This window comes from Antechinus flavipes, chromosome 5 (genome assembly GCF_016432865.1).
Source record: "Antechinus flavipes isolate AdamAnt ecotype Samford, QLD, Australia chromosome 5, AdamAnt_v2, whole genome shotgun sequence".
NCBI classification, from domain to species: domain Eukaryota; kingdom Metazoa; phylum Chordata; class Mammalia; order Dasyuromorphia; family Dasyuridae; genus Antechinus; species Antechinus flavipes.
This window is the reverse complement of record NC_067402.1, coordinates 45,187,774-45,210,971: the sequence shown is the minus strand read 5'-3', so window position 1 is coordinate 45,210,971 and position 23,198 is coordinate 45,187,774. Positions and strand designations below refer to the sequence as shown.

Here is a 23,198-nt window from a genome sequence, read left to right as displayed (position 1 = left end):
CCACACACCCACACTTCCAGATCTATATCTGAAAAAGATTTTAAAAAGAGACCAGAAGACCCATGTGTACAAAAATAGTTATTGTGACTCTTTTTTTCAGTGACAAAGAATTAGACACTGAGAGGATGCCCATCTCCTGGAGGATGCAACCATTATGGAATATAATTGTGATGGAATATTATTATGCTATAAGAAACGGTGAAAGCGATGGTTTCAGGAAAACTTATAAGAACCTACATAAAATGAAGTGAGCAGAATAAGAAGAGTTTGTATAATAACAATATTGCAAAGGCATACAACCTTGAAAGATTTAAGAACTTTAATCAACGCAATGACCAATCACAATTCCAGAAGACTCATGATGAAACATGCTACCACCTCCTTATAAGAGGTGACGGCCTCAAAAGTATATATTGAGATATTTTGGAGGAAGTAGACATAGCCAAAGTGGAGTGTGTTCTGCTCAGCTATACATTTTTAACAGAGGTTTTGTTTTTATTTATTTCTTCAGGAGATAGAGATAATGAGATTTTATTGATTAGGGAAAATATAGAGACATATTAAAAAAAAAAAAACAACATAAAAGCCTTGAGGGTAGGGAATGTTTCTTCTGAATCTATATTTTCAATGCTTACCACAGTGCCTGGCACATATCAAGTACTTAATAAATATTTTTCATTCAATCATTTTAAAAAAGATGAAAAAACAACCTGAAAGTACAGAGGTTTCAGACTGTCTGATAAAATGAAGCATCTCTTTGATGCATTTTATAAACAGAGGTGGCGTTAACACAAACAAAATGGAAGCAAGTGAAGTTAAAGACTTAAGATTTCAGAGTGGTGGTTAGCAACTTGTGTAGTATCAGTTAAGAGAGAGAATTTTAAGCCTAAAATAGGGACCTATAGACTAGGCAAAATGTGCGTGTCTTTAACTTCTGCATGAAGCTTTTCCTGATTCCCCTCAATTGCTAGGGCCCTCTCCATTTCCAACTATCAAAGCATTTAGTTACTGTCAATATTTGGATTTAGTCACTTTATATTTATGCCAGATATATTTATACATATACTTATTGCTTTTCCCATTATAATGTCAGCTCTTATCAAGTAGAAATTGTTTCATCCTTCTAGATAAGAATATGGATACAGAGCTTAACACAGTGTTTGGAACAGCTTTTGTTGTTCAGTCGTTTTCAGTCACGTCCAACTCTTTGTGAGCCCACTTGGGGGTTTTCTTGGCAAAGACACTGGAGGGATTTGCCATTTCCTTCTCCAGCTCATTTTACAGATGAGGAAACTGAGGTAAACACAGTTAAATAATCTTGTCCAGGATCACACAGCTGGTAAGTATAAGAGGCTGGATATTCCTGACCCCAGGTCCATCATTATCTACCACGACACTTAACTACTCCTGAAATACGGTAAGAGTTTAATAACTATCTGTTGACAGACTAACTGAAATTTTTATTTTTATAAAAAATAAAAATCTACATAGCTTTTCTCAAACTGTAGATGTGGAAATTGAAAGGGATTTTAGAGATCCCCTAAAGACCATTCCTCTTATTTTATAAAAGTAGAAACTTGCCCAAAAGTCACTGAGAGTACCTAGGACAGAGGTTGGTTTTGGTCGTTAGATTTTAAGTTCCTTGATGGCAGCACCACTATATTTTTCTTGGTATTTCTATTCCCAGCATTTAGCACAGTGAGTGACATGGAAACATTTAATTGAACATATGCTTGTTGTATTGGGTCTTAAAACTCTGAAGTGCAGCCTTCTTTCCAGAATATCATCACCCTGACCAACAAAACATGAAAAGTCTACTCTACATGTTTGGAAAGCCTGTTCCTCCCTCCAGGTCACTTCTCTTTTACAACAGATTCTGCAATGAAAAGTTCAACAGCCATCTGGAGGATAAGAATCATGTCTGTTGATGGGAAAAGACTGCTGCATTACAGACCATTTTCCTTCTGATACTACAGTATTATAGCTTTGCTAAGCTTAGCTGATGACAAAAAAAACCAAAACCAAACAAAAAAAAAACAAACTTCCCACAATTCAGAAATCCTACATCTAAATGTTAACTGAAACAAAGCAAATCATAAACCAATTTTAAGAAAAAAAAATCATTTAAAGAAAAAAAGCAGTAAACCCATCATTTCACTAGGAAGATAAGTGGATTTGCAGGATAAAGGCAGGGAAGATCCAAAAGAAAATCTGCCTGGATTTGAATTCCTACCCCAATATTTATCAACAACATAAACTTTATATAGAGACACTTAAATACTCCAAAACACAGTTTCTTCATTTGTAAAATGGAGAAAATAACATGTACATAACTCTTCAAAACTGTCACAAGGATATTTCTTTGTAAAGTGCAATGTTATTAATAATTTTTGTTACTGTCTATAAATAAGTTTGTTGGACCCAAAATTTCAATATAAATGTTATATATAGTCTATAAAGTGCTGAAAAGAAAATTCTGAAATGACTTTTCTTCCAAAGTATAAACTCTGGTCAGAAACAGAATAACAAAAGAAATTTAAGTCTATCTCTTATGGAAAAGAACAAATGTAGTATGAATAACAGTAAAAGCAATCCCAAAGGATAGATAAGGATATTCTTCCTTCCCAAGTTTTCTCTGGCATTAAAAGCTCCTTCCGTGTTACTGTGCTGTAAGAAACTATGAATATGAAGAACACAGAGACCCATGGGAATACTTAAGATGAACTGATACCAAATGTAGCTGAAGTAGTACACATTAACTACAACAATGGAAATGGAAAGAATAATTAAAAAAAAAAAAAAAAGAAATTGATCACTGTGGACTTAATGGTAATCAAGTTTGACCCCAAAGAAGGAGAAAAGTGTACCTCTCCCTTTCTTTTCTCTGCAGAGGGAGAGGACTATGAGTCATTATCAAGCATGACATAGTTGATGGGTTGGCCAGTTGAGCGAAAATCATTTTTTTCTCTCTTTTTTATTCATTGTCACAAAGAAGGGTACTAGGTATGAGGAATGGGGAAATATTTGGAAATTGAGGTGATAGAAAAACAGAAGATAAATTTTTTAAATCGCATAATTAATTCAGACTGAGTTGTCTTTGTAGTATGGGCAGCAGATTTCAAATCCTTTCCCTGTGCCTTCCTGCTCCAGAGCTGTCTAAAATGTGATTTTTTTTTTTTTGCTATCGGCTTGTCCTTTTAGGAGTGATCACTCAGTCAACCCACAAGTATTTGTTAATTAACTATCTGAGTCTGTTGCTGTATGCTAATAAATGCTGGGTTTACACAAAGACAAAAATGAAAACCAGGAAACATTCCTACCCCAAATTAATAGTCACATTAGTCCTAATGTGGGGGCAAAGATATTTTGAATAAGTATTTGTAAAGTCAATCACAAGCTCATTAGCATATAATACTTATATTGCTGGGGTGCAGTTACTACATAGGCTTGTTACTTACCCCAGTCAAATAATGGTGTCTTGAGTAAACAAAATGAACAGAAGGATGCTGTAGTCTTCTCAAAGCTACCCTAGTGGCTTAAAACTACAGTCTGGAGATGAACACTCTATAATATATTTCTATGAATCAATGAGGAATATAAGTCAGACTGATTATAACCCCAATGCTTACAAATAAGAAGGGAGCCAGACTGGTCTGAACATCGGAACATAAACACTGAAAACATTTTCCTAACTGTATGATTCCTTTGTGTTGACCAACACTTACTTTTAAAAAAAAACTTTCTAAAACACCTTTTTCTTGCTTGCCAGGTATTTAATATATTGGCAAATAGACCATTCCAGCTATTGCAAGACTGTAATTCAGTAAGAAAAAAGGAGATTGTTTTGGGCAGGATTGAGAAAAGCAGAAGTTTTAGCTATCTTTTAGAGGAAAGAAAAGTAGTTGTTTATTTATTTTAAAGTAAGATTTCTTTTATTTTTATGTCACTGTCATTTCTAGGTCTATCCTACCTCCAAAGAGCTCTCTTTTAGGTCAAAGAAAAAGTTATACAAAACCAGTTGTAACAGTGAATGTACCCTTTTGAGTACTCAAGTAAGTGGGAGGTAGAGGAAAGAATACAATTCAATGGCTAGTGATTATAATAACACATAAGTCATGGGGGCTGAGATAGGCTAAGTTGTTTGAAGACAATAGAAAAGTTGCTGAAGATTTCGATTGTTAAAGGGAATCAAGAATATGTTTTAATGAAAAATATGGGAATAGTGAATGCTAGAGCAGTTGTGGTAAAATAGTTACATTAATGCCTGGTTGGTGGAGTTATCAATTGGTATAAGCATTCTGCAAAGTAATTTGGTATAATTACCAAATGTTTAAAAAAAAAAAGTGGCTAGAAAGTCCAGACACTTTAACCCAAAAATTCTACTTCTATGAGTATAGCCATATACATCAAAATATTTACAGCAATGTGCTTTTAAAAAAAAATGCCATAGGGTAACAAAGAATTAGAAACAAAGTAGATGCTCAGTGAGGGTAGGGTTGAGGGATTCACAGGTTTGAATATAATATCTATAGTAGTGAGATAATGCTTTAAGTTAGCAAAGCACTTTACAAATACTGTCTTCTTTGAAATACTCATAACAGTCCTGGAACATAGGGGTCCTTCTTATCCCCATTTTACGGAGGAGAAAAATGTAGTAGGCAAAAGTTAAGTGACTTGCTACTTAGTGTCACAGATTAGAGTTAATTTCAAGTCAATTCCACTGTGTAATTTATCATATTTTAAATGTGTTAATCTGTTTTGCTGAATTGATTCTTCCCACCTTTCCTGATTCAATAATTTTTTTGCTTCCCCCCTTAAATTTCACCCCCCCAATCTCCTTATCTGTTATAAAAGATAGCTCACTACAAGGCAGGAGGGAGGGGGAGTATAGGTGATATAAAAGCAAAAAACATTAAAAGAATATGATTCTAAGTAAACACAACTTTCTAAATATTCACTCAACAGAATTAGACCCAAAGGTCAGTTCTAGCTACTTATTAATTAAGAATATGGAGCCAGATTGTACGTCTTAAATACAAATCCAAACAAGTCATGTTCTCATTTCACAAATAAATGTATCCAATTCAATTTAATCAATTTGTTTTCAACTACATGCAAAGAATTATCCTTACAGTATCACAGTCATAATACACGACGGAATGCTCTATTAGTTGTAGAAGCCGGGAAGAAGGAAAGAAGACCATTATATTTCTTTTAATGAAACCTATGATCTCAAAGGTATTTTTGTTACCACTTCACACTTCTGACTCATTATGAATAGAACCCATTAAAATCTCATTTTACTCTTGAGGAAACTGAGGCTCACAGAGCGTGAGTGAATTCTCAAACCTCAGTTTCCTTATCTGTAAAATGAGGGGTTGAACTAAATTAGGAGTTCTTAGATGTAGGGGTCCAGAGATAGATTTCAGGGGACCATGAACTTGGGGGAATCACATCTTTATTTTTACTAACTTATAATCAAAATTTAGTATTTCCTTCAAGTCATAATTTAAAATAAAAAAAAAAATAAGGAGCATCATACGAGTACCATATGATTCTTGTGAAGCTCAAATGAGAAAGTATTTGTACAAAGTTTAGCACCATGCTTGGCACATAGTAAACACTTAATGAATGCTCATTTCCTTCCTCCTTTCTCAAAATGTTCCCCTAGATCAGGAGTTTTTAATTTTTTTTTTCATGTTATGGACACCCTTTAGCAGTTTGGGAAGCATATAGATCTCGCTTTTAAATAACTGAAGGAAATGCAAAATTTCAATTAGAAATTATTGAAAATAAAAGATAATTTCTCCCCCTTGTGAGCCATGGACCACATGAAATCTATGATCACAAGACCCTATGGATTAAGAGCTCTTCCTCTCGATGAGGTCTCTAGGAGATATTTATAGCTATCTCTGCTACCCTCAGTTCACTCTCAGTAGAATTGCTACTGGTCTAGTTTCCCCTTCTATGTTGTATATTTTTGTTGCCATGTCAGCAGCTGCTATACTCAACACAGATATAGAAGTGTTTTTCAAAGTCAATGGGAATCCCCCAAACAAAACTGAGGTGAAAGCCTGAAAAGTATCCAAGAAATGAGACCTAGCCCATCTGAACCAGAGAAAGCCAGCAAACTTGAATATATAAACAACTATATACAACCTTGAGTATACCAACAAAGTAAGCCCTAACATCTGAGCCAACAAAGAAGTTGATATGCAACTGGTCATGTCCATTTTAGGGAAAAACCTCCATTCTCAAAGTTGAGATCATTTCAGAAATGGGCAACTAAGACCAGTGATGAGACTGACAGTCCAAATCTAGCCTCAGATATACTTACTAGCAATGTCATCTTGGGGCAAATCACTTAACTGCCTTCTACCTCAGTTTCCTCATCTGTTAACTGGAGATAAAGATAACAGCACCCCCTTCACAGGGTAAATATGAAGATAAAATGAGTTGTTACCTCTCAAGTGCTCAGCAAACTGCAATACACTATATAAATGGATAACTATCCTCAATATCAAGTGATACAATTTGAATTTCCACAATGTTGGAAGAAGATACCAAATACTATTTCATTGCTTATTAGGAAGTCATAGGAAAAATGAAGCAGTTCAGGCTAATGAAGAGGTAGGATTTCCTTTAAACAAACAAATAAAACAACCCTGTTATTTATCCAAACCATAGTAAACATTTAGCTCAACTTCCACACTTTACAGAAGAAGAAATTAAGGTTAAGTGATTTGATCAAGATCCCTTATAGTAAATGTCAGGGGAAGAATTTAATCCCAGACTCCTGGCTCTAAATTCAATATTCTTTCTACAGATCCTATTGTTTCCATGTCACCATGTTATAGCACAGGAATATGGCTCAAAGTCCAGTCACAACATTTTAAGGTCACAGATTCAGTGCTGGAAAAAATTCCAGAATCCTTACAGTTTAAGCTTCAACACAAAGGAGAGAAAACAGAGGCCTCAAGAAGTTAAATGATTCAGAATTGACTAAATACATTTACTCTTTCTTCCTTGGAGCTGTCACAAGACTTGTAAATCAGACTGTAAGCTCACTGTGAGGTCTAAGTCTCCTTCAGCACCTTACAGAAATAGTAAGTAAACAAGCAATCAGTCAGTCAATCAATCAATCAATATTGATTAAGGGCTTCCTATGTGCCATGCATCATGGTAAAGGCTGGAACAGAAACCGTCTCCTTCCTTCAAAGAGCCTGCATTTTAATAGAGGAGACAGTATGTGCATATATACCAATGTTACTGGATGCTTTTTTTTGCCCATACCCAGCCTAACATGGAGGTATTGCTCTCTAGAAGACATCTTCTATTTCTTTTCCACATATAAAAGGCACAAAAAGCAGACATAAGGTAACACTGGAAATGAAGACACTAGTGGGGTTGAGAGATGGAGAAAAAGAGAGATAGTCTGACCCAAGAAAGACTAGTAGAAAGTGATACAAAAAAATTATGTTGAACCAGATAATTTTTAAGATCATCTCCACCTACAGAATTCTACAGTTTTCAGAAGTTTAGAAATTTGTACTAATTTACTTTCTTGGAACTTTAGATTATATATTCATATGAAAAGAAAAATCAAAATCTCTTTGCCCCAAAAAGAAATATTCACTCATTTTCATTCTAGGAAAAAAAACCAAAACTGTATACTCAACAGCTCTACTTTTCCCCTTAGTGAATTTTTCTTCATTTTGCTTCTGACCTTATCATTTAAATGAAAATGTTCTCCTTCAATCAAGCAAAAAAGCATTTATTAAATACTTACTATATGTCAATCAGTGGCTATGACATGCCTAAGAATACAAATAAAAAACAAAAAATGTCCTTTGCCCTCAAAGTTTGCCAACATCCTTTCTGCAGCACTCCATGCCCTCTCTTCTAGGTACTCCCTCCTTTTTGAATTTTTCTAATTAAACTGGTTCTTCTTCCACCTGTTTGACCATCAAATCTCCTTTGCTGAATCTTCATCCATAACCTGTCCCTTATCTATAAGTATCCTCCAAGGTGATGTCCTGGATCTTCTTTCCTTGCACATTCCCTTGGTAACCTCATCACCATCATCTTGAGAAAGATAATCCCCAGTCTAGAACTCCTGTTCTACACGTCCATAATGTTCCATAAGCATCTCAAACTCAATGCATTAAAAAAAAAAAAAAACCCTCCAACCCTTCATTATCTCCCTCTTCCTTTCAGAACATCTCCATTTCTACTGAAAGCACTGCAATTCTCCCCATTACCCAAATATACAACTTTTTTCAATGATGGAGTCATTTTTGATTCCTTATACTCTCTCATCCCATACCTCCAATTGGCTACCGGATCTTGTTTTTAACCTGCACAATATCTTTCCCATCTACCTGCTATCCTCTGTTCACCACCACCCTAATTCAAATCCACACAGCCTTCTCATTAGTCTTCCTGCCTCAAATTTCTCCCCTCTTCATTCTATTCTTCACACAGCTGCTTTTTACTTGAAGTACAAATCTCAACATGGCACTCTACTACCCCTTCCCTGCAAAAGTCAGTGACTCCTTTTTATTTCATGGATCAAATACAAATTCCTCAGTTTGACACTTAAAGCTTTTCAACAACTTGTCGCCAAAATATTTTTTCAGTCTTATTATAAATTATTCCCTTTTCATATGTTCTATGGTCCAGCCAAACTCATGTTCTTATGTTCCTCACGTGTAACACTTGTAGCACTAAGAGTACTCTAATTTGGGGAGGAAAGAGGGGGAAGGAATCTATGGTCAAAGAGAAACTGATGCTGAAGTTTTCATAATATTAACAGCTGGTATATATATAATTTTAAGGTATACAAAGTACTTTACATACGTTTTCTCATTTGATCCTCAAAATAAATGGTGGGATAGATGCTATCATCATCTTCACTTTACAGAAGAAGAAGAAACTGAGATGGAGTTATTGGTTAAAAATTATTTGTCACGGATGACATAAGAGCACTATTTGAATTCAGGTCTTCGTGCACCCAAGTTTAGCACTCTGCCCTTTGCCACACTGATTCTAACTTGTCCTTGACATCCCAATAGTCTTTGGTCAACATAAGAATTACAGAATACTTTTTTTTTTTAACATCAAGGGATGAAAGATAAGCATTAAGATGGATGACCCATGCATGAGTGGGATAAAATTAAACCCACTGCTGGCTTTGCAAATCTCTGAGACCAAGACTTCCCTAGCTGGATACATGGCACGTTTCAATTTATCTAATTGGGCTTGGAAAGAACCCATTGGTCTCAAAAGTCTGTGTGTGAAATAAATATTCTTGAAAGCACAGGGAACAGTTCTGGCTCAAGTCAGACAGAGTGAGGGAACATTCTGGGCAGGTTTTCAACATTCAGTTCTGTCTTCATTTCTGACCTGTAAAACCCCTGTTCTCTAGTCCTGGGCCTCTCTTGAGGAAAAATGAGTAACCAGCCAAAACTTAGCAGTGGGTTTGTGCTGAAGGCTGTCGGCTAAGGCCTAGAAGAAAACCAACAATGTTTCACCATTAGCTTTTTTTTTTTTTTTTTTTTGGTGGGTAGGTCTGAATCTATGAGTTCATCGATGTTGGGCACTCCCAATGAACAAACACCCCTTTCCAAGGCAGGTCAGCAACTGGGCTCTGAAATTCAATATTATGGAGTTACCTGGGGCACTGAGTAGATTAAATGACTAGTCTCAACTCTTCCTGACTCAAAATCCAGCTCTACATCCACTAAGTATCTGTTATCCACTAAGTTGTATGTTTAAATGTTTTGCAACCAAGTTAAGAACTACACAGAACCATGGTCATCTAGTAAAAAGAATAATATCAATAAATATTTTATTTATTTATTAAGAACCTACTAAGTACCAGGTCCTGTACTAAGTTCTAGGGATACAAAAAGTGACAAAAGGTAGTTTCTGTCTCAGAAAGCTTACAACCTATTCACTCCAAATCTGTTCTGTTTGTATTCATTTATAATTGATTCCATCATTGTTTCATTCAGTTTCACCAGTAAGCTAACTGGCTAAAGAAAATACCCCCCAAAATTCCCTTTTCTACATGTCTGTGTTCTATTATTCAACTTCTTCCAAATTTAAACTAATTCTGTTCCAACTAATTATAGTCATATAATTATAACTAGTTAGTTATACTAACTCTTTCTGCCTGAGGAAACCAAAATGAAGATGGAATAATCACTGTAGGCTCTAAAAGTGAAACTTTGTTTGGAAGCTAACTTGAGCCCTGAATTTTGTTATTAGAAGGAAATAAAGAACAAATACCTTACTAATTACTGACAGAGCATTTCTTGGTATGGATGCATTGTATTCTAGGCTTCTTATAACTAGGAAAAAGCAGATTCTTAGACATCTTGCTGACTTTCAGGCAAAGTCTTCATGACACTCTAATATCCATCATATGATGGAGGAGAAGGAGGCATTGAGTTGCATCAAGTCAACAAGTATTTATTAAGCAACTATGTGCCAGGAAGCGTGCTAAGTTAGGCAAAAGACAGTTCCTGCCTTCATGGAGCTTACATGAGGGAAACAACATGAAAATAGCTCTGTATCAACAAGATAAAGACCAGATGCTGGTCTTCCATTCTCTCTCAGCTGTGCTTCTGATTCTATGAACTTCATCACAGCTATATTCAGGTACTTTTTTTCTCCTCTCTTCTTCCATCCCCAGTTTTTTAAAGCTATCTTTTATGGTGTTGCCTTCTCCTTTTAGAACATAAGCTCTCTGAGGGCAGACTCATTTTATTTTTTACAATAATAGCTTTTTATTTTTTAAAATACATGCAAAGATGGTTTTCAACATTTACCCCTGTAAAACCTTGTGTTCCAAATTTTTCTCGCTCCCTCCTCTTCTCTCCCTTCCCCTAGACAACAAGTAATCCAATACAGGATAAACATATGCAATTCTTCTAAACATAATTCCACATTTATCATGATGCATAAGAAAAATCAGATCAAAAAGGAAAAAAAGAGAGAAAAAAAGCCAAGAGAGCAAACAAAAACAAAAGGTGAAAATACTATGTTGTGATCCACATTTAGTCACTATATTCCTCTCTGGATGCAGGTGGCTTTCTCAGTCTATTGAAATTGGCTTGAAACAGAGTGCAAGTTCTTCCCTCCTCTTTGTATTTGTATTCTCAACTCTTAGCAGAGTGCCACAAAAAGTATCTAATAAATGCTTATTGCCTACTTGCCTAAACTACTTAGTGAGTTCCTTAAAATACGAAAGAAAAACCAAAAGCTGATTTTCTTTGCTCTAATCCATTATTTTTCTGTACTTCATCTATTATGCAATAGATGAAGAGGGGAAGAGAAGGGAACAAGCCAGATACTCTAAGTGTTTTACAAAGGTTATCTCATCTGATAATTTGATGATAAGAGACATGAAAATAAAATCACATCATTGGCTTTTGCGTGTCGGTGTATACCTGCACTTGTAGGTCTTTTAAAAATCCAAACTGGTACCACATTTAACCTAGAGAGCCTTGTCTTGGCCAATGCCTGGGGAGGCTGTACTCTCACCACATCTTTATGTCTCAAAACAATCTTAAAATTTTCCTTCCTGAGCCACTTTCAAAGCCTGAGTCCCATGCTTCAGTATATCCTCCATGGTGGCAAATCTTTGTCTTCTAAGGGTGGTTTTGATTTCTAGAAACTGCCCAGAGTCATTTGGAAACAAGCTGGTGATTGAAATGAGCTATGATGCTGTTTAAGGTCAAATGAGGGATGGCTACCAAGTGAGTTGTCCATTAATCTCATGTGACTCTTAACCAACTCTCAAGATGGGAGGAGACAGTTCTCAAACTGTTTTGAAGAAGGGCAGTATCATTACATCAGTGAATAGTCCCTCTACAAAAGAACTTGTTTAAAAGGGTCAATACTGCCTTTGCGGATGTCAGTTCTGGCATGCTTGTTAGAAAATTTAAAAAAAAAAATCAATTCTATTACTTTAAAAGCTATTTCAATGCTTCAGGGATCTATGAATTCATCAGTATGGACACTCCAATCACCAGATCTGGAATAAAACTTTTCTTCCTGAATTGCGATAGGCTAAAAAAATTGATTTTCTGATGGTCAGCATCCTTATGCTGACTTTTCTTAAACTCAGTTGGTGCATGAGTGCTGAACATACAGAGACTTGCCTGAAATTTGACATCTTTTCAGCTTTGTGGAAATGGTATTTTCTCTGGGCACTGTTTCTAAGGCAACGTCCTCTAATACAAGAATCATCAGGGTAAGCCTTGAGATAGACGTTATAGTTGCACTCACATAATACAAATACAGTCTGGGGGAGTATTTTTAGTTCCCAAACTAAGCTGCTGGATTTTTTTTTTTTATGCCTCTGACTTTCATCATGGTTTCCTTCTGTCTTGACATGCACACGAAACATTTTATTATCAGAATACTGATTTTGCTTATTTCCAATGAAAGAGGCAATTTGCTACTCTTTAATTTAGACTAGCCTTAAGTCAAAGGAATTTCTGGCTCAAGACTGGTGAATTAAGGTCCAGATCCTATTAACTTCTGCTTTCCAGTCGTCAAAGTGAGTTATTTCTGTGTATGTTTGAACTCATTTCACTGTTAAAAGTGTTGTTTAAATCCCTCCATAACTACCCAGTGACCTAAATACAGAAATATACTTTGAACAAAAAAAGGGGGGAAAATAGACCAAAACAAAATTACAAATACCTAAGGAATATAAAATGGTTAAATATCCCAATATCTTAAAGAGTATTTTAAGGGATCATATGCATGAAGAAAATCTTCCCATTTCTATCAGCCTTAGTCCCCCAATATGGTTCCAAATAAAACTGCAAACCAATCCTTTCCCCAAATAAATCCGAATTTAGAGAATAATTGTTGTTATTCAGTTGTGTCCAATTCTTTGTGATACCATGGACTATGGCAAGTCAATACTGGCCATGGAGTTTTTCTGGCAGAGATACTAGAGTGGTTTGTCATGTCCTTCTCCAGTTCATTCTACAAACGAAGAAACTGAGGCAAACACAGAGAGAGAGAGAGAGAGACAGACAGACAGAGACAGAGAGAGACAGAGACAGAGATAGAGACTCTGAGGTACCTTAAAGTATTCTATATTGTTTTTTTGATAAAACAGTCCTGTAAAATAGAAACTCTAATTATCTTCATTCTAGATGAGGAGGATAAGATTAGGAAAGATTAAGCAGTTTTGTCCAGAATCCCAAAACTAAAAGCAGAATTTTGATTTATCGGGTCTCCTAACTCCAAGACACTATCTCTGTGACCACAGAGAAATCATTTAACAAGCCTTGGATTTTCTTTCCTCTAATATGGGCACAATGATATCACTCACATAAAATAATCCATGGTCTGCAATTTTAAAAGCACTATAGAAATATCAGGATTTATCACTTAATTTCCTTAATCTACTCACTTTCATTTCTCACCAGTATTCTATGTTGGTCTAATAAAGATTCCTTTTCAGAGAATTGCTAGTTTTTTATTTTTGTTTTTTAAACTTGAGTTGGTTACCTTAAATCACCTCCTTCTTTAGCTCATGATATGGAGGGCCTATTGAGGTATCTGATCATTCATTCTCAGCAATAAGTCCAGACCACTAAGAAGTATAAATGGAACAAACTTTTTTACCTGCCACCTAACCACACTTGAATTTATGAAGACATCATTTTGCCCAATAGCAGATATTTCTAGATGATAACTGTTGCATGCACTACTCAGACATTGGTCTAAATTTTTTTCTTATGGGAGCAAACTCCAAACTTGTCAGCTGACAAAGATTGGAGGGAATGACACAGGTATCTGAAATGAATTTGGAAAAATAATCCCCAATTTAAATGAAATAGATTTTTTTTCCTCGATAGAACATAATACCATGAATCAAAATGTTTTCATGCAATTTTCAAAAATAGACTTGTGGCTATACTGTAGCATCACTGTTCTTTCTGCTCTATTTCAAGAGCTCTCCAAGAGTTTGCAGGATCAAAAAGCAACACTAACTACACAGTCCTTTCTGGTTGTCCTAGAAAAAGAATATACTTTCAAAGATTTCTTTTTATAACCTTCCCCATCCCACTTCTTAAGTGAAGATCACAAGCCTACTAAGCCCTAATAAGTATAGTTTCTCAGTTTTTCACAATTCACTGTGATCTATCTTGTGACAACAAAAGCAGTAGCGAATATTTATAAAGCGCTTTAAAACTGGCAGTGCTTTACCTATGTTATTTTCTGATGACAAGCAGTTTTGTCCAGAATCCTGGAGCTAGAAGCAGAATTTTAATTCACCAGGTCTCCCTGACTCCAAGGAAAGCATGCTATACCATGCAATTGACATTATCTTTGTGATTACAGATAAATCATTTAACAGTCTTGGTTTGGACAAGGTGTTATTATTCCAAATTATTGATGAAAACACTAAGGCTTACAAACATTAAAGGACTTGCTTGGGACAGCTAGTAAATATTTGAGGCAAGAATAGAAATCTGTTATGGATGTCAAGTCTAGTAATCTATCCACTGTACCATTTATGACTTCAACCCTCTGAACTTAAGTAGACTGGTCCTTAAATGAGAACCAGCTTATCTATCATGGGTCTTTCCTAGAAGCCTTTCTAGCTGGGTATATATAGCTTGTTAAAGCTTGTTCTCTATAGCCATCATCTTCAAGAACTATCAATGGAAAGACCATCTCTCTAGTCCTGGAGTTAGACCAAGGGGGGAGGAGAGAAAAAATATAGATATCTTGAAATGATATCCATGAAATCAAGCAGAATTCATTGTGCCTCTTAAAATATTGTTCCTCTTAATAGTAACATTTAACAAGACAAAGAAAAAACAGACATTTGTAAAATGGGAAAATAACCCATAGTTTCTGACTTCTGCCTTTAGGGTTTTACTTCTATTTTTCTTTCTTTAAAAAAAAAAAAAAAAGTTTTTTTTTTTTTTTTTTACCTGAATAGAAAATGTCTTGGCTTCATTTGTTGAAAATAAAAAAGGGCATAAAAGTTGTATGAGTAAGAAAGAAGATGAGATAGTTATACATGACAAGAGTAAATGGTAACCGATAGATAGTTCTATATCCCCAAATCTATCTTCATGATATCAAAAGAAGTTAAGGAAAGTCCCCCAACTTTAAACATACAAAAGATGGGAATAATCAACATAGAAAGGGTTATAGAAAGACAGCCATGCTAATCCATTGTTTGTGAACTTGTGAATATACCTATTCTGAAAAGCAGTTTGGGATTATTTAAAATATTTACCTATATTCTTTGACTCAAAGAGTACCCTGCTAGTATATACCCCACTGACAAAAAGAATAGCTTCTAATACTTAAAGCAGAAAAGATATTTACAGCAGCTTTTTTTCCATAGGTGGAAACAACTAGAAACCAAGTAAAATTCCATCAACTGAAAAACAGCCAAACAAATTTAGGTACCTTGCTTTAATGTAAGAAATGATGAACATGACAAATACAGAGAAGCAGAGGAGAGTTGCATGAACTGATGTGAAGTAAGACCCAGGAAACAATACATGACAACTATAACAATGGAGATTGGGGAAAAACACTACAAAATAATGGAACGTGAATTTTGAAAAATTACAAAGAACAAGCATGGCCCCAGAGAAGAAATATGAGAAGACATCTGTCCCTTCATCTCCACAGGCTTCCATCTACTTAGGGAAAATGTGCCAAGCAAAGGCAGATAACTCAAGGATCTCCTCCTGCCTAACTAGCTGCACAGGACATTGTGTCTACAATCACTCTTACTTCTTTCTTATCCTGTTTTATTCATTAATCAAAACACAGATGCTCACTTTCACTCCTCTTACTCAATTCATACTTTTGTTCTCAATCCAACAGTTCTCAAAGTGTAATCTGGGCATTTTCAACAGGGTCTGAGAGGCTAAAATTATTTTTATTAATAATATTAAGATAAATACACACATAATATTCTATATACAATAAAATATGTAATAAATAAAATGTCTAAAAAAACAATGTTAATAACTTTAACCCACATAAGCAAAAGCTTTCTTATAGGAGGTCCTCAATATATATTTTTTCTTTTGTGAGGAAATTGAAGTTAAATGACTTGCCCAATTCACACAGCTAATAAGTGTCAAGTGTCTATGAGGCCAAATTTGAATTTGGATCCTCCTGATTCCAGGGCCGGTGTTCTATCCACTGTGCCACCCAGATGCTACTCAGTAATATTTTTTCTTTTTTAAAATGTATTTTATTAAAAAAAGAAAAATAAAAATAGAGAAGGAATACAAAACAAAATAAAACAAAACAAAAGAATATTCATCGTGAATCCAGGAGAACATTAGGGAATAATTCAAAATATATAACAACAAATTACCAGTTCAGGAAAATATATATATTAGGAAAAGAAATTATATTCATGAGTATTAATCTTTTTTTTAACTTCCTTATAAATTGTTTTTTGGTTCTCTGTTATGCATCTTTTTTATTTTATTCTTTTTTCCCCCAATTCAATAATTTTTTTAAAAAATGTGAAGGGTTCTGAGATCAAAAATCTGAGAAGTGCTGCCTTAAGCTATTCATAGTTTAATTATCTTCCCCAGCCCTTATCCTCCATGAAAATTTTCCATGACCAATTCAAGCCAATGATCCCTTCTTCTGAAGTGCCAATCAAATGCAAGGCAATGGGATGCAGCAGAAAGAATCAAGACCTGAGTTTAAATTGTGCTTCTAATACTTCAAAGCAAGGTGACTAGTACCAAGTCTTTTAACCCCTCTTCTCACTTGTCTTCCCTTCCCTCATCTGTAAAATGGAGATGATAATATTCCAAAGTGTATTCTAGCTCACAGGAGAGAATATATTTAACCAATACCATGCAAGTGTTAAAGCACTATATAAATGTTTCTTATTAATAATATTACTCTAGGCTTGAGATTTTATCTATTTGGGAAACTGTATCATTATGTTATTATATATCATTATAGATATAACTAAAGCTATTGCCGTGGATTATATATGGATATAATTTTAGATATAGGTATGTGTATGAATGTGGATATGTAGGTATAGATTTATAGGAGCAAGTACAGGTAAAAGTATGGCTAGGTGGTACAGAGAGAGAGAGAGAACTAGAGTCAGAAAGACTCCTCTCTGTGAGTTCAAATCTGGCCTCAGACTCTTAGTAGCTGTGTGATTCTGGGCAAATCCCTTAACTCCGTTTGCCTCAGTTTCCTCATCTATAAAATGAGCTGGAGAAAGAAATGGCAAATCATTTCGGAATCTCTGCTGGGAAAACCCCAAATGGGGTTACCAAGAGCTGGACGTGACTGTAACGACATGGATAAAAGTATGGCTATAGAGACAGAGCTGGAACTATAGATATGGGCATGATAGGGATATAGATATGGGTAGAGGTGTAGATATGGATAACTATAGATCTGTTATAGATATGGAAAAGTATGACTGTAGATAGTAGCGACAGAAATATGGGCACAGATTTAAAGACACTGACATGATGTACAGAGAGATATAGATATATTTAAAATACATAGATATAATTCCTTAGTATGTCTATAACTTTTAATCTTAGTTGCCTGAGGCCCTGACAAGTTAAGACTGAACCAAGGTGACCTAACCAGAAAATTTCAGAGGCAGGGCTTCCAAGGGCTACTTACCACACCCTCAAAGAATTTACCTAGAGCTTAATCAATTCCAGTAGAATGCAATCAGGTTTAATTGTTAGATAAGGCTTTCTTCTGTTTCTTCTTAACTTCTTTGGTGGAATATAGATGGGGGAAGGAGTGGCAACTTCCCAAGACAACCCTTTAACCTTTTATATCAAGAAGTCAAAATAGATAACTTTCCAGATTGAGAAATTTCCTCAGGCCAGTGAGCTAATAATTCAGTTCATGCCCAAATTCTCAAAAGTGTTAATCACTGATTTGGAGCTAGAAGCAGCTTTGGAGCTAATTTAATCTTCCTCCCACCTTCTTATTTGGTAAATGAAGAAAGTAAGACCCAAAAAGATTTAAATGATGGACTCAAGTGATAAAGGGCAAAGATGGAACCAAAGGATTATAGATTCAGTGGTGGAAGGTCTTCAGAGGCCATTTTACCATTTTTATAGATGAGGAAATTGAGATCCAGTACAACACAGGCAGAATCAAAAGGTGAAATTAAAACCCAAATCTGGGCAAGTCAACAAGTGCTCCTTCCTTCCCCAATTCCTCTCTGCTTCCTCTCCTTCCCATTAGACCCCATTTTGTTTTAAATAAACCTGAAAAGCAAAAAAAAAAAAAAAAAAAAAAAAAAAAAAAAAGCGAACTCTTTACTCTGACTTGATCTCACTAAGAGTGGGGCAATTAAATATATATATATATATTATATATATATATATATATATATATATATATTATATATATATATATATATATATATATATATATATATATATATATATATGTTTCCTCCCTTTGTGCAAATTTTAAAGACTGGGGCAATTTCACATTTAATGACTAATAGGACTAATAGTGGATAGAGCATCAATGCCAACACCTGAGTTCACATCTGGCTGAAAATAACTTACTAGCTGTGTGACCCTGGGCAAGTCACTTAATAGTCATTCTTTGCCTCAGTTTCCTCATCTGTAAAATGGGCTGAAGAAGGACATGGCAAATCACACCAATATCTTTGCCAAGAAAATCCCAAATGGGCTCTTGAAGAATTGATAGACTTGAACAACAACTAACCTTTTCAGGTCCTTAAGGGTTAATGAATGATCTTCTCTCCTATTTCAAACTACTTAGTATCCTTTTCTCCCATTCCTGGAAGGGTTCTTGAAACATGAATTTGGACTAAGATGTGCCAACCCTAAGTACTAGATCTGATGAGTTCATTGGCTCACCTGGGCCAATATAATCTTCAAAAGAGAAGACCCAGAAGTCCACATCAATCAGAACCCAAAGTCCAAAAGCATCGTGGGCAAAGTGCTATTTTGTTCATCTTGAGGAACTGAGTCAAAAAGCTGCTTTGGATACTCTTGCGGACAGTCACTTAACTTAAGCCTCAGTTCCCAGCTGGAGAAAGATAATGATAATGCTCTGGAGATGCAATCAACAAGACTCAGCTTAGCTTTGTGAGAGTAAAGAAAGAGTAAGGGGCTGAGGATGTCTCCAAGGTTCTGAATAGAAGTCCAAGTAATATATAATAATATAGTAATATTATAGGTGAGGAAACATAAGTTCAGAATCAAATGACCTGTTTAAGATCACACAAACTAGGGAGTGCCAGAGATAGAATTTGAATCCAACCTCTTTTCTGCTGCCTTATCATTTGCATTTTGAATTACCATTGGTAGGAATAGCCATTAGCCTGAGGATGGGACCCGTGTGTAGATGTAGATGCATGTGCCTGTATTGTAAAGAAAATCTAGCTTCCTTTGAGCTCTCTTATTCAGGTTTTAAAATAATTTCTTCTGTATATCATCTCAAGGAACACAGTGCCCGGAAATAAATTTTCCTTTTCAGTTTTTATTGTATTTTAACTATGTAATTATTCAAAAGATTAAAATGCTTCAAATCCACAATCAACTAAGTGCTCAAATGAATGTTTGTTATGTATTTCCATTACCTATGGGGGATATTAAAGCAGATAGAGAGCGAGCCTGAGACCTAATCCCTATCTTTTTGCAAATTCCACTTAGGTACTTCATAAATGTTTGCTATGGAACTGGGCAATTACACAGCCCAAAGAGCAGCATATCCTAAGAATGAGAGTCAAAATTAGCAGAGAGATGGATCCATGAATACCAAAAAAGCCAAGGAAAAAAGCTTTCAACAAGAAAGCCTCAACTTTGGCCTTCCAGAAGGGGGAGGATGTGGATAGTTAGAAGGCAGGAGGGAGAGCATTTGAGGCCAGACAGAAGCACATTAACTAAGACACAAGATAGGAATGAGTAGGGTGTGTTTATATCCCCATTAAATAGACCACCATGAACAGAATAAAGTGTTCTATCTGGGAGTGATAGGAATAAAGCTGCAAAATGTAGAGAGATGATAGCTATAATATGAGGCTTGCCAGGTAAAAGACTGAATTCAGATTCAAATCAGAAAGTGGGCAGCTATTGAAAGTTTTTCAGCAGGAGAGTGACTTGATTACTTTTTTTTTTCTTCTTTTTTTTCAATCAGTATCATATTTTTTTATAATTATAACTTTTTATTGACAGAACTCATGCCTGGGTAATTTTTTACAACATTATCCCTTGCACTCACTTCTGTTCCAACTTTTCCCTTCTTTCCCTCCACCCCCTCCCCAAGATGGCAAGCAGTCTTATACATGTTAAATATGTTGCAGTATATCCTAGATACAATATATGTGTGTAGAACTCAACAGTTCTCTTGTTGCACAGGGAGAATTGGATTCAGAAGGTATAAATAACCCAGGAAGAAAAACAAAAATGCAAATAGTTCACACTCATTTTCCAGTGTTTCTTTTCTAGGTGTAGCAGCTTCTGTCCATCATTAATCAATTGGAACTCAATTAAATCTCCTCTTTATTGAAGAGATCCACTTCCATCAAAATACATCCTCATACAGTATCGTTGTTGAAGTGTACAATGATCTCCTGGTTCTGCTCATTTCACTCAGCATCAGTTTATGTAAGTCTCTCCAAGCCTCTCTGAAATCATCCTGCTGGTCATTTCTTACAGAACAATAATATTCCATCACATTCATAGACCACAATTTACCCAACCATTCTCCAATTGATGGGCATCCACTCACTTTCCAGTTTCTAGCCACTACAAACAGGGCTGCCACAAACATTTTGGCACATATAGGTTCCTTTCCCTTCTTTAAGATCTCTTTGGGATATAAGCCCAGTAGTAACACTGATGGATCAAAGGGTATGCACAGTTTGATAACTTTTTGAGTATAGTTCCAGATTGCTCTCCAGAATGGTTGGATTCGTTCACAACTCCACCAACAATGCATCAGTGTCCCAGTTTTCCCACATCCCCTCCAATATTCATCATTATTTTTTCCTGTCATCTTAGCCAATCTGACAGGTGTGTAGTGGTATCTCAGAGTTGTCTTAATTTGCATTTCTCTGATCAATAGTGATGTAGAGCATCTTTTCATATGACTAAAATTAGTTTCAATTTCTTCGTCTGAAAACTGTCTGTTCATATCCTTTGACCATTTATCAATTGGAGAATGGCTTGATTTCTTATAGAGTCAGTTCTCTATATATTTTGGAAATGAGGCCTTTATCAAAACTTTTAACTATAAAAATGTTTTCCCATTTTGTTGCTTCCCTTCTAATCTTGTTTGCATTAGTTTTGTTTGTACAAAGGCTTTTTAATTTGATATAATCAAAATTTTCTATTTTGTGACCAATAATGATCTCTAGTTCTTCTTTGGTCACAAATTCTTTCTTCTTCCACAAATCTGAGAGGTAAACTATCCTATGATCCTTTAATTTATTTATGATCTTGTTCTTTATGCCTAAATCATGGACCCATTGTGATCTCATCTTGGTGTATGGTATTGTGTGGGTCCATGCTTAATTTCTGCCATACTAATTTCCAGTTTTCCCAGCAGTTTTTGTCAAATAGTGAGTTCTAATCCCAAAAGTTAGTATCTGGGTTTGTCAAACACTAGATTGCTATAGTTATGGACTATTTTGTCTTGTGACCCCAACTTATTCCACTGATCAACCAATCTATTTCTTAGCTAGTACCAAATGGTTTTGGTGACTGCTGCTTTATAATATAATTTTAGATCAGGTACAGCTAGGCCACCTTCATTGGATTTTTTTTTCATTAATTCCCTTGAAATTCTTGACCTTTTGTTCTTCCATATGATTTTGTTATTTTTTCTAGGTCATTGAAATAGTTTCTTGGGAGTCTGATTGGTATAGCGCTAAATAAATAGATTAGTTTAGGGAGTATTGTCATCTTTATTATATTCGCTCAGCCTATCCAAGAGCACTTAATATTTTTCCAATTATTTAAATCTGACTTTATTTGTGTGGAAAGTGTTTTGTAATTTTGCTCATATAAGCCTTGACTTTCCTTTGGTAGATATATTCCCAAATATTTTATGCTATCAACAGTCATTTTGAATGGAATTTCTCTCTGTATCTCTTGCTGTTGGATTTTGTTGGTGATGTATAAAAATGCTGAGCATTTATGCGGGTTTATTTTGTATACTGCAACTTTGCTAAAGGTGTGGATTATTTCTAACAGCTTTTTTTCCTAACAGCTAATCTAACAGATTATTTTCTAACAGAGTTCTAACAGCTCTGGGGTTCTCTAAGTATACCATCATATCATCAGCAAAGAGTGATAAATTGGTTTCCTCATTACAACTTTATTATTTTTAAAGTAGAGTTTAAAGGAGACTAATCCTGCAAAATCTGGCTAGTTTTCCAGAAGGGGATAGAAGACATCATAAGATTTTGAAAGATATTACAACAACACAGATTACAAGACAGATATGAGGGGATAAATACTGAGGCCAGAGAAGAAGGTATAGCCACAGTTAAGATATAAAAGGAAAAAAATCATTAGGATATTTGGTTATTGACTGAATCTAAGAGGATATGAAGAAAGATGAGTCAAAGATGACTAAAATTTCAAGCCTGGGTTCCTGGGAAAAGGGAGGTACCAATGACGTTCATATTAATCCATGCTCTACCTTCTTACAGCTATCCCTGAAATGTAGAGACAGATTTCACTTTTACCTGGATTATTGGCCCTCAACACATACCAGCATTTAATCATATCATATTAACTAGCATTATTTTAGAAATGCTTGCCACATCTCACTGCAAAGAGGAAGAATGAGATAATTGCCGAAATAATCCAGGGCAGGGAGATAATTGCTTAAATAATCCAGTTTTTGTTGTGAATTGTTTAGAATTGCCCCCCAGCATCTTGCTTCCCTTCAGTTATGAAATTGAGGGCTTTTAAGAGCCAATTCCTGAACCTCCCCCCAAAACCCTTTAGATCTCACCCTTACAATGACTAAAATTCTCTTTTAAAGCTTCGATTCTCCCCCTCTGTTCCCTGATCCCAAAGCAGGTCCAAATCCCCTGAAGTTCTCATTCAGTAAGTTAAGCATTTCCTCCTCCTCTTCCTGCCTACCCTTTCTCACAGTTCCGAACATCATCCTTAGCCAATTCC

General features: G+C 35.3%; 1 protein-coding gene across 1 annotated transcript in view; it reads right to left on the bottom strand.

Moving 5' to 3' along the window:
* Positions 1-23,198, bottom strand: part of CDK6 (cyclin dependent kinase 6) — a 258,667-nt gene that overhangs the window by 199,919 nt on the left and 35,550 nt on the right. The window lies entirely within an intron of this gene.